At 42.7% G+C, this 13,430-nt stretch overlaps 1 long non-coding RNA gene across 5 annotated transcripts in view; it reads right to left on the reverse strand.

Annotated features, from left to right (window-relative positions):
• LOC113629152 (uncharacterized) overlaps positions 1–13,430 on the reverse strand; it is a 38,702-nt gene that overhangs the window by 17,798 nt on the left and 7,474 nt on the right. The window contains exon 4 of one of the 5 annotated variants that reach the window (XR_003436408.1): positions 10,846–12,811. The exons of the other annotated variants lie outside the window; for them this stretch is intronic. This is a non-coding gene — a long non-coding RNA (uncharacterized LOC113629152). Of the gene's footprint in view, positions 1–10,845; positions 12,812–13,430 lie in introns of those variants that run through there. 5 annotated transcript variants of the gene reach the window in all.

Consider the following 13,430-nt stretch of genomic DNA (forward strand, 5'->3'; position numbering starts at 1 on the left):
ACCGGCACAGGCTTCTCTGGTGGCGCAGTGGTTGACAGTCTGCCTGCTAATGCAGGGGACATGGGTTCGAGCCCTGGTCTGGGAGGATCCCACATGCTGCAGAGCAACTAAGCCCATGCACCACAACTACTGAGCTTGCGCTCTAGAGCCTGTGAGCCACAACTGCTGAAGCCCACACACCTGGAGCCCGTGCTCCGCAGCAAGAGAGGCCACCGCAGTGAGGCCTGGGCACTGCAACGGGGAGTGGCCCCCACTGGCCACAGCTGGAGAGGGCGTGTACTCAGCTATGGAGACCCAACAGAGCCAAAAATAAATAAAAATAAATTAAATTAAAAAAAAAAAGAATCCACCAGCACATTAAAGATCATATACCATGATCAAGTGGGATTTATCCCAGGGATGCAAGGATTCTTCAGTATACACAAATCAAACAATGTGATACACCATATTAACAAATTGAAGAGTAAAAACCATATGACCATCTCAATAGATGCAGAAAGAGCTTTTGACAAAATTCAACACCCATTTATGATAAAAACTCTCCAGAAAGTGGGCATAGAGGGAACCTACCTCAACATAATAAAGGCCATATATGACAAACCCACAGCAAACATCATTCTCAGTGGTGAAAAACTGAAAGCATTTCCACTAGGATCAGGAACAAGACAAGGATGTCCACCCTCACCACTCTTATTCAACATAGTTTTGGAAGTCCTAGCCACGGCAATCAGAGAAGAAAAAGAAAGAAAAGGAATACAAATTGGAAAAGAGGAAGTAAAACTGTCACTATTTGCCAATGACATGATACTATACATAGAAAATCCTAAAGATGCCACCAGAAAACTACTAGAACTAATCAATGAATTTGGTAATGTAGCAAATACAAAATTAATGCACAGAAATCTCTGGCATTCCTATACACCAACAATGAAAAATCAGAAAGAGAAATGAAGGAAACACTCCCATTTACCACTGCAACCAAAAGAATAAAATACCTAGGAATAGGGCTTCCCTGGTGGCGCAGTGGTTGAGAGTCTGCCTGACGATGCAGGGGACATGGGTTCGTGCCCCAGTCCGGGAAGATCCCACATGCGGCAGAGTGGCTGGGCCCATGAGCCATGGCTGCTGAGCCTGCGCGTCCGGAGCCTGTGCTCCGCAACGGGAGAGGCCACAACGGTGAGAGGCCCGCGTACCGCAAAATAAATAAATAAATAAATAAAAACCTAGGAATAAACCTGCCTAAGGAGGCAAAAGACTTGTACACAGAAAACTATAAAACACTGATGAAAGAAATCAAAGATGACATAAACAGATGGAGAAATATACCATGTTCTTGGATTGGAAGAATCAATATTGTGAAAATGTCTATACTACCCAAAGCAATCTACAGATTCAATGCAATCCTTGTCAAACTACCAACGGCATTCTTCACAAAATTAGAACAAAAAACCTTACGATTCATATGGAAACACAAAAGACCCTGAATAGCCAAAGCAATCTTGAGAAAGAAAAGCTGAGTTGGAAGAATCAGGCTCCCGACTTCAAATTATACCACAAATCTACAGTAATCAAGACAGTATGGTACTGACACAGAAACAGAAATATAGATCAATGGTACAGGATAGAATGCCCAGAGATAAACCCACGTACATATGGGCACCTAATTTACGACAAAAGAGGCAAGAACATACAATGGAGAAAAGACAGCCTCTTCAATAAGTGGTGCTGGGAAAACTGGACAGCTACGTGTAAAAGAATGAAATTAGAACACTCTCTAACACCATACACAAAAATAAACTCCAAATGGATTAAAGACTTAAATGTAAGACCAGACACTGTAAAACTTATAGAGGAAAACATAGGAAAACTACTCTTTGACATAAACCACAGCAAGATCTTTTTTGACCCACCTCCTAGAGTAACAGAAATAAAAACAAAAATAAACAAATGGGACTTGATTAAACTTAAAAGCTTTTGCACTGCAAAGGAAACCATAAACAAGACAAAAAGACAACCCTCAGAATGGGAAAAATATTTGCAAATGAAACAACAGACAAAGGATTAATCTCCAAAATATACAAACAGCTCATGGAACTCAATATCAAAAAACCAAACAATCCAGTTAAAAAATGCACAGAAGACCTAAATAGACATTTCACCAAGGAAGACATACAGATGACCAAGAGGCACATGAAAAGATGCTCAACATCACTAATTATTAGAGAAATGCAAATCAAAACTACAATGAGGTACCACCTCACGCCAGTCAGAATGGCCAGTATCAAAAAATCTAGAAACAATAAATGCTGGAAAGGGTGTGGTGAAAAGGGAACCCTCCTACACTGTTGGTGGGTATGTAAATTGACACAACCACTATGGAATACAGTGTGGAGGTTCCTTAAAAAACTAAAAATAGAACTACCATATGACCCAGCAATCCCACTACTGGGCATATATCCTGAGAAAATCATAATTCAAATAGAGATATGCACCACAATGTTCATTGCAGCCCTATTTACAATAGCCAGGACATGGAAGCAACCTAAATGTCCATCAACAGATGAATGGATAAAGAAGATGTGACACATATATACAATGGAATATTACTCAGCCATAAAAAGAAACGAAATTGAGTTATTTTTAGTGAGGTGTATGGACTTAGAGTATGTCATACAGAGTGAAGTAAGTCAGAAAGAGAAAAACAAATAGTGTATGCTAATGCATATATATATAGAATCTAAAAAAAAAAAAAAATGGTACTGATGAACCTAGTGGCAGGGCAAGAATAAAGAGGCAGACACAGAGAATGGACGAGGACACGGGGTGGGAGGGCGAAGCTGGGGCAAAGCAGGAGTACCATCGACATATATACACTACTGAATGTAAAATAGTTGGCTGGTGGGAAGCAGCCGCATAGCACAGGGAGATCAGCTGGGTGCTTTGCGATGACCTAGAGGGGTGGGACAGGGAGGTTGGGAAGGAGGCTCAGGAGGGAGGGGGTATGGGGACACGTGTATGCATATGGCTGATTCGCTTTGTTGTGCAACAGAAACTAACACGGTATTGTGAAGCAATTATACTCCAATAAAGATCTATTAAAAATAGAAATAAAAAAATAAAACAAACTGACACTAACTCCTATGGAAAATGAGGCTTTTTATGTGTAGGATTGAAAACAGTGAAAGATTCTGAAAACGGTATCTCTTCCACATAGTCTTTGGCCTCGAACTTGCAACCTCAGTTTCCTTGCAGCTACTTCTGCGACAACAAGTGCCCCTATTCACTGCCACAACACAGGAGACGAGATTCCCTCAATAAAGTCTCCTCTCCCACAGCAGCAACAAAGGCTGGGCAGCCCAGCAGTGGGACTGGGGCTGTGAGGGTGACAGAGATAAGAGACACAGGTCTGGGTCCTCAAGCAGCTCACAAATCATTCACTGAATAAATAATTCTTGAGCACCTACAACGTGCAATTGCTCTATTTGGCTAGCTGTGCTTTGAGGGCACAATCAAAGTCAAGGGCGAAAACAATTGAGAGGCTTTTTTTAATATACAAAGAACCCATTGATTCGTTCCCTCACTGATTCATTCAATTCACTTTTATTGAAAACCTAATATGTGCCAGACATTGTTCTAAGCCCTGGGGAACAGTGAACAAAACAAAGTCCCTGTCCTTGTGGAGTTTACACCCAATGGGAGAGACAGACAATAAAAAGCACACACATGATATATACATATTATACACATATACATTTATATTGAGGTGTGTATAATATAGTGGATTCTGGATCCCAATCGCTTTGATTCAATCCCGCCTCTGTCAATTACTAGCTGTAGAGCCTTAGGGAAATTATTTAGCATATTTACATATAATATATGCAAAGTGTTTAGAACAGAACCAGGCACATGGTTAGTATTATATGTGTGTGCCATTAATATAAATTCCCTACTTACCAGGTAGAGATAAAGTGAGGAATTTTAAAAAAAGACATACAGATGATGGGGGTGATCAGAGAAGGCCTCTCTGAAGGAAGGGACATTTGAACTGAGACCTGAATAAGGGTGAGAGCCATGTTGGTAACCAGGGAAGAGCATTTCAGGCAGAGAGAATGGCGGGTGTACAATCCCTGTGGTAGGATCATGCCTGGGGTGACAAGGAGCAGTAAGCTGCTGAGAATGGCTGAAGCAGAGAGAAGGAAGAAGGGAGGCTGGTGAGGTGCCCATGGGCTGGTGACATCAGCCCTTGTAGGCCAGAGTAGGGGTCTTGGATACTATTCTAAGAGTAATGAGAAGTCAACAGAGCATTCTGAGCAACGGAGTGACAAAATTTATGTTTTAAAATCTTCTTTGTATGATGGTTCCTCAAAACATTAAAAATATAATTACTATGCAATCCAACAATTCCACTTCCGGGTGTACACCCAAAAGAATTGAAAGTAGGGCCTCAAAGAGATATTTGTATGCCTTTGTTCATAGCAGCATTATTCACAATAGCCCAGAGGTAGAAGCAACCAAAGGAAGGACATTCTGACACATGTTAAACCTGGATGAACCTTGAGGAAATCACGCTAAGTGAAACAAGTCAGTCACCAAAAGACAAATACTATATGATTCCACTTATACAAGGTACCTAGAAGTGTCAAATTCATAGAAACAGAAAACAGAATAATGGTTGCCAGGGACTGGGGTAAGCGGGTAATGGGGAGTTGTTTAATGGGTACAGAGGTTCAGTTTTGCAACATGAAGATTTATGGAGACGGGCTGCACAACAATGTGAATGTACTTAACTGCTGAACTATATACTTAAAAATGGTTAAGATGTTGTATGTATTTTAAAACAATTTTTTAAAAATCTGTGTGGAAAAGAGACTGGTAGCAAGTGAGAGTGGAACAGGTGTTTGTTTTCTATTGCTATACAACAAACTAACCCAAAACTTAGTGGCTTAAAACTACGATCATTTTATTCTCTCTCACAATTCTGTGGGTCAGTCAGGCTCAGCTGGATGGTTCTTCCGCTCCAGGTGACATCAGTCTGGGCTGCAGTCTATGAGGGTACCACTGGCTGAAATGCCCAGGATGCTCACCCACAAGCCTGGCACCTCTGTGGGGACCATGAAAAGGCTGGGCTCAGCTGGAACTCTGACAGGGGTCTTCTCCCTCACTCCACAGCCTCAGGGCCTCTACCCCCTCATGTGGACTTTCCACGTGGCCCCTTCACTTTGTCTCTGCAGCAGAGTCGCTGGACTTCTTACAGGTGGCTCAAGGGCTCTCAGAAGTACAAAAACATTCTCAATGCTTATGCCAGAAATGCACCAAATCACATCTTTCCACATTCTGTTGATTAAAATGGGTCACAGACCAGCTGAGATTCAATGTTGCAAAACCAGATGGGCATGACTCCTAGGAGGCCTGATTCATTGGGGACCATCTTTGGACGGTAACTAGGTGGTTATTGCAGCAATCCACGTGAGAAAAAGCAAAGGCTTCGACCAGGATAATAGCAGTGGAGGTGGTGAGAAATGGTTGATTTAGAATATATTTTGAAGGTAAAATCAGAAAGATTTACTGATGACTCAGATATAAGCTAAGAGAAAATAAAAAGAGCCAAGGATGAGTCTAAGTTTTTTGGCCAAGCTGGTGGTGTCCTTAATCAGCCAGCCAAGTGTCACCAAGAGCAGTGGGCTTGGAGCCTTGGGGTCAAATCCTGTCTCTGTTATTTATCACCATATTATCTTGGTAACTCGACGTCTCTGAGATTCTGCTTCCTGATCTGGAAGATGAGGATAACACCTGCTCACCCTTGGTTGTAAGGTCAGCATAGGATCCAATGAAATCTTGTATGTGAAAGCAACTGCCTTGAGTTCATCATAGATGCAGTGGCCGTAGGAAAACCACACACCTTGAAATCATGAAATCTGGTGCCATCCCAGGTCCCTCTTAGACTTGCTGTAAGAACTTGAGCAAGTCATTTACCCTCGCTTTGTTTCCTTATAAACTCAGGCCGTAATATTTGCACTGCCTGCGTCAAACACATTCTGTGAGAATCAATCACAAGAACGTGGAAAGCACTTTTGAAAAGGCATAAGACGGCAAATGGAAGGTATTATTATTGCATCACTAATGACAGATCCAATATCTAGACTTGGGGTAAAAAAACAACAACAATAGGGTAGAATCTATATAATCCACCGTTTCTCATGTGACCCACGGGTTCCAGGCTTGGCTTAAGGAACAACCAGGGGAGAATACCATTCAGAAGCCGCTGTAAAAAACACAACCCATAATTGCAAGTCAATCATAAGCATGGCATGAGAGTTGGTGAGTTATTCATAATAATGGAATACAGGTAATGAGCTTGTATTTGCAGCACTTTCACTCTGAGGGAAACTGTTTTGTTACTTGATTTTTTTAATGCACGGGAAAACTAAGGGGTGAAAGCAGCAGGTCATGTCATGGAAGCAAAGAAACAGCAGGAGCTGAGAAAAGAAAGGCCCAAATAAACGTCTTTCTTCAAAGGCGAGTGCGTGACATCTGGGACCAGGCCAGGTTCTGGAACCCAGGGCAAGGACAGCAGGACAGGGAAAACTCCAACATCCCCAGCAACCAAAGAGAGCCTTTGGGTTTTAAGGGCTCATCTGAAAGACAGTAAATAGCCTGGTATTCAATTTATTCTCTGCAGAGGAATAAAAGACTGAGTCAATGCTGCAAGGATGTGAACTTGGGTTCTGAGGGAGTCAGGTGCTCCGGATGGTTTAAACACTAAACCGGCCCCTTCAGGCAGGGGAGCACAGGACATGGAAAGTAGTCATCACCTTTTAGAAAGAGTGTTTCTGTTTTCATTATCTTTTAAGGCTGTAGTCAGTGTTGAACGATAATAAGAAACTGGCATGGGGAAAAACACGCGCCCAATCACAGGCGTACACAATAAAAATGCTATTATAGACTTTTGTGGATATAAATAGTTTTTAAAATGAGGCTGCTATGACTGGCATCTTAGATGCTACCTGAAAAAGAGTCACGTTTATATATTCCAACAGTTGCACCAGTCCCTGGTCTCAGCTTTCCACCGCAGAATGGGCTGGGTAATTTTTTTGGAATGAATATCAATGCAGACCAGTTGTGGGGTAAAGAAGGGGGGCGAGGATTGAAGTGGAGGGAGCACAGAGAGCAGAGAAAAAGGACTTGATGCCCGACAGGCGAAAACTGAAGAGGACAAAGAAATAGGAAGAATAAAAAGGAGTAAGGACGGGTTTACTCAGAATCCCGTTAACAATGCATCCTCATCGGCCCTTAGGAACAGGCTTCGCTTGGTGATTTTGTCCCTACATTTAGCCAGAATCCCAAACAGTCAGGGTGGCTGTTCCTTTGCTTTCCCCATTCTGGTGAAGGCATGGCAGTAATTAATGAGTATTCTGCAAAAACATAATAACGTCCCTGCCGAAATTTCCTTTAATGGAATTACTCCCCCCTGCCCCCATATACACATGAGCTCACAGACGTCAAGGGGGCCTAGTTGAAAAGCAGGGGCACTTTGAAACTCCATTGCGGGGAATCCCCTGGTGCTCCAGTGGTTGGGACTCTGCGCTTCCACTGCGGGGAGCACAGGTTCAATCCCTGGTTGGGGAACTAGGATCCCTCAGGCCTCGCGCCCAGCCAAAAAAGAAAAAGAAAAAAGAAAAGCCATTGTCAAGGTCAAAGCTCGGTGTGAATAATATAAAGTGAGCGTAAGCAAGGGTTTTTTGACACTGGGGAGTGCTGAACCCTGGAAGCATTATCAAAAGAGCTTGTAGAATTTCAGAGGCATGGGCCTTCCCGAAGGTGGAGATACGGAGTAGAATAACCACTGCACATCTCTCATATCATTCAGGTACAAATACTTACTCAACCAGGCAACGATTCATGGTGGTTGGTCTGCTGATTCTGAGACTACTGAGCACCAGCTGGAAAGGCGATGGGGGCGTGGAGATCTACCGAGTGAGTTTCTGCATCCGCAATAGGTCCCATCCACTTACTGGTGTTGAGCACACAGAGTGTGCGTTAAGAGATGAACACATACAGATGGAAAACACCACAGGGTAGTTGAGAATGTGGCACCAGAGCTGGGTCATTGCCATCTGGGCGCCCCATGAGGGCCTCAAAGCAGGACCCAAATCAGCCTGCTCTTCTCGCCATCTCTCAGTGGACCTCCCGCCACTCGTGGCTCTTTTAGCCCGTGGCACCACCGTTGTCCTAGTTTCCGACTCCAAACTGAGAGTCAGCCCTCCCTGATGCCGTTGCTGCCCCTTCTCCTCCTCCCCGTTCATGGCAATCTGTCTGCCACCAAGTCCTTTAAGACTCTCCCCCATCTATCCCTTCTTTTCACGTCCCTCTGACCTACCCAAGCTGAAGCCATTTCTCCTCCGTAGGAGCTTCCCTCCCAGTCTCCTTCTGTTCTCATTTCCTTCTTCTTCCTCCAAACCATCCTGACATAGTGTCCAGATTGATCTCCCAATGTATGAATTGGCTCATACCATTCCTCTGCTCAAAAACTTTCAAGGGCTCCCCACTGCCTATGCAACAAAGCCCAGGATTAGGTACCCTGTCATTCAGCTAAAGCCACCTTCCATTCTCCCATTGTCACATGTCTGCTTGGTGTTTTACCTTCTGCTCTGCTTACACTCGGTTCAGCCACCACCTCCACTGCCTGGCCATCCCCTGGCCTGAAATGACATTTCTCTTCCCTGAAACTATAGACAGTGTACTTAGAGTCTCTAAGTGTATTTGGCAATACTCTTCCACATACACGTCCATGTGGCAATTCACGGCTCACTACCTGTGGCATCTTATCTGTTTCACATGACACTGTGCTGTTATTTAATGTTTTGCCTCTTTGTGTCTCCACTGCCTGATCAGGTTGAAAGCTCCTTGGTCTGCAAGCACTGCCCACATCTTAATTTGTTGGTGTACCTTAACCAACTGCTATGAACAGAGTAGGTGCTCATTAAATACTTATCAACTTAGGAGGGGAAAACCTTAAGAGCATTCTTCTCACAAAGGTCTTGAAAGTCAGCAATCTGTTCTGAAAATTACAGAAAAGGACTGCCTTCCCAAAAGGCTCCAGCTCTGGATGAGGCAACACTCCCCCTATGACCCACTTCATTTCACCTCCACAGCTCAACTCAAATTAAAAATTCAAGAGCTTTGCTGGAAACACCTGCCAGGAGTCAACACAGATCCCAGAGAGGAAATTCTATAAAGGCCTCCGGATCTAACCCAATCATGATGAGGTTAATTTTGGCTCATGACACAACAAGCCCTACAGTTGGGGTTACAAGGACAGGCTCTGGCCTGAGCAGAGTGACAGCACATCCAGGCCCCCAGGGGTACACACACGCCCACCTGCATGCAGACTCAGACATACATAATCATCCTCAGCAGAATTTTGAAACTTCATTCCCAAATTGCCCATGGAATTGAATTTCTGGTATCTGCGTGCATATATGGGTATGCGTTTTCCATTGCTTGTTTACACAGAGTATAAAACATCACTGTAGAGGAGTCGCCAATTTATGAACAGTTTGTCTGCTTCAAGTTCATTTGTTGGCTATTTGGAACTCAGATCGATTTTTCCCTGGAAGCAACAGTGTGCCCAAGCCCACTTAACCCTTAATGTACTGTGTTTTAGTACCAGAAAATGATTTTAATTCTATTCATCGGGGGTTTGCAAACTCAAATGCCTGTAGTGGCCAGGTGGACAATGTAAATGAGGAGAGTTGGGTCAGGAGACCAGGGAATGATGGAGACCACTGCGCATGTCCCATCTAAAGGGTGCAGCCCCTCCCCAGCTCCAGCAGTGGCTGCCCTGGGAGAATGCAGGCCCAGTGCAGCAGATCAGGAGAAGCAAAACACCAAAATCTCAGGTGAAAATAGTTGGTGAAAAGATTTATACACAGTGTAGATGAAATAAGACACATCGTTGGGCTGAAATTGGGCTCATGCTTGCAACCTCTACTTAATAATGTTGCTTCTTTGAGGAGAAAAGCATTTAAAAAAAAAAGCATTTTAATTTCTACAAATCAACGCGAGGAAAGTACTTCCCCTCTTCTGGTGAGGTGGGTGGCTCTTCCTGGGTACCAATCCTTGCATGAGAGAAGGCTAACGTCTCTGGGGTTCTTAAAACCCAAGGGTGCTGTAGGGTCCCTGGTCTAAATCTAAGCCCCACACCTGGCCCCATCACTGAATGTGAAGATGTGACCTTCCCACTCCTTTCTGATGTGTCAGGGTCATTTGTTAATAGGGTATGTGTAAGTCAGGACCTGCCTGTGTTTTGCTTTATGTTATGGTGCTGGTTGCTACTATTGCTCTATTATTTTGTATGTTTTTGTTTGTTTGTTTGTTTGTTTTTACTGATTATCAATGTTATATAAGTTCACTGTATAAAATCTGTACATTTTTCCCTCCTTGAAGTAATCACTGTTAATGGTGATTTCCTGTTTTTCAATCTTTTCCTTTCCAATTTTTTTCACATTACGTAAGGGTAGTGGGTTGAATGATGCCCTCCACTCCACTTCCCCCTAAAAAATTATGTCCACATCCTAATCTCTGGAACCTGTGAACATGACCTTACTTGGAAAAGGAGTCTTAAGGATCTTGAGATGAGAATTTAGCCCATGGCACCAACGTTGCCCTAGTTTCCAGCTCCAAATCTAGTTATCCCTCCATGATAGATTATCCAGGTAGCTCCTAAGTCCAGTGACAAATATGCTTAGAAGAGACACACAGAGGAGACACACAGAAGAGGAGAGAGCAATGTGACCATGGAGGCAGAGACTGGAGTGATGCGGCCACAAGTCAAGGAATGCCAACAGCCACCAACAGCTGGAAGAGGAAAAGAACAGATTCTCCCCTAGAGCCTTGGGAGGAAGCACGGTCCTGACAGATTTCAGACTTCTGGTCTCAAGAACTGTGAAAGAGTAAATTTCTGTTCTGTCAATTTTGTGGTAATTTGTTGAGGCAGCCCTAGTAAAATAATACAACAATACATGAATAAATGGATGTAATTAATTCAAACAATACAGATTATGCAAAGTAAAAAGGGTGATAGTCTCTTACATGCCACACAAATCCCTCTCTGTTCCCCATGAGTAGTAACTGTTTGGTAATAACCTTTCTAGGCCTTTTCCTATGCATGTCACACACACACCCACAGACACACACACACAGAGGCATATGCACATAAATGTAATTATATGTCTTTTTTCAAATAAATGATAGCATAGTATTCTGCTATTTGCTCTTTTTAAAATTCAATATTTGTGGGGGATATTTGCATGTCTGTACATAAAGATCTGCCTTATGCTTCAAAATGACTGCAGTATATTCTATGAACATAGCCTATGTCATTGTTTTCAATGATTCTAAACTTAGTAACAATATTACAATGATAAATCAAAGTTGACTCTATTCACTTGGCTACAACTGAACTTATTTCCCCCCTTTTCAATCTACACATTAAATATAGATATATAGATATATATATAGAGAGAGAGTGTGTGTGTGAGAGAGAGAAACAGAGAGATATTAGCACTGTTCACCAAATATCTCTGGCTGTCTTCTGCCCTTGGAATTGGGTGTGACCAAGTGACTTGCTTTGGCTAGTGATATGTGAGCAGAAGTCACCAGTGTCATTTCCAACTGGAATCTTTAAGAGTGTGTCCACAGTTTGTCTCATTCTTCTTCCCCTGCAGAGCAATTGCAGAGGCACTAAAGGGAGCCTCCATCAGCCTAGCTCTCTTGGTAAGGATGACGCAGAGTGGAGGGACAGGGAATTCCCTGGAGGCCAAGTGGTTAGGGCTCCACGCTTTCACCGCCGAGGACGTGGGTTCCATCCCTGGTCAGGGAACTAAGATCCCACAGGCCTCATGGCGTGGCCAAAACAAACAAACATTTGACACCCCAGAGTGGAGGCACATACAGTGTGAACAAGAAATAACCTTTGTTGTTTTAACTCACTGAGATTTGAGGGTTGTTTATTGCTGCAGCACAACACAGCTAATCATAACTGATTTTACATATATAATATATATGTGATATATACATTATATGTCATATGTACATATCAAATTATTTAAAATATATATACATTTATATATTTTTATATATTCGTATATATATATATATATATATATATATATCCTACCCTTCTAAAATTGGAGAAAGCTTAAAACAAGTAGTTTGAAAGAAAAATGTGTGGTTTATTACAGCCTGCTCAGTATTAATCAACAATACAATTAACAATACACTTTTTACCTCCCATTTAGTTATTTATCCTTTTTACATTTTCACTAAGATGATGAACTTAATGCCAGTGGAAATGAAACACCACGCTATCAATACCAGGCTTTTCACACTGGCCATAAGTAAACAAATATGTTGTGTGGATATGTGGGTCCGTGGACTTGTTTTTTTAAATCTCTAAATGCCACTATGCTCTGCATCTATTAATGAGGCTGTAGGTTTCAGGTTATTTTCTTTGGTTTAATGTACATTTGAAACAACAGTGCTCTGCGGGCTCAAAGAACAGCCCTTCTCTCTTGCTTCTGGATGGGGGATTGGCAGGTGCTGTTTGCATTAGGGAGTGAGGAAGTGCTTTTCTCTGATCAAGTGATGCCTCAAGCTGATTAAAGAACGTTGTTTGTAGAACTGGAAGGGGATCAAAATGCCTTCAGTGCTCCAAGTCAGAAAAGACAAGGCCTTGAAGGCTAATATGGTGAATATAACAAGAGCCTTATGGTTTCAATGAAAGATATTGAAGAGCCAAGCCTTTTCTCTCCTGGGGAGAAGAATTTTTTTTAACGATATCTCTTAAATTGTCAGATTTAATAGAAAAAAATTGAGAAGAAAACTCTCCTGCTTTTCCCCACCCAAACACTGCAATCAGAGAAGTTTCCTTAATCATGGCTCTGACCCCATCACAATTCTACACGGAAGATGGGCTGCAAATACTGGCAGGCTCCCACTTTCCTGGGTTTGATGACGGGAGTCAGCGACACAATGAATGACGCCTCTGATGATGATGACATTTTAAATTTAAAATTCGAATATTCAAAAATGCCAAGGCGACCTATCACCTGTCACAGTGGGATTTTAAGAGAGGATCTTAATCTGGGGGATACAGCATCACTCCTCTGTAGCAACTTAGGGGTAAAACAAAAGGAGATGGTTCTTACCCACCAGATCCCCTAGACACACTGCCCGCTCCAAGTTGATCCTGTGTTAGCAAAAGGGGCTGGACTCTATGCAATGATTCCTCAGTGAATTCTGGGCCCAGCATAAATCACTGCTACTTGAAAATTAATAGAACGTGGGTTTGTATTGGTGGAGTTTTCTCCTCCTTAGCTTGAACTAACCAAGGCAGCATTATCTATCATTCATTTACTTTCATATAGCCT

This window comes from Aethalodelphis obliquidens, unplaced genomic scaffold (assembly GCF_003676395.1).
Source record: "Aethalodelphis obliquidens isolate GAN/ISIS:26980383/991018 unplaced genomic scaffold, ASM367639v1 scaffold26, whole genome shotgun sequence".
NCBI lineage: Eukaryota > Metazoa > Chordata > Mammalia > Artiodactyla > Delphinidae > Aethalodelphis > Aethalodelphis obliquidens.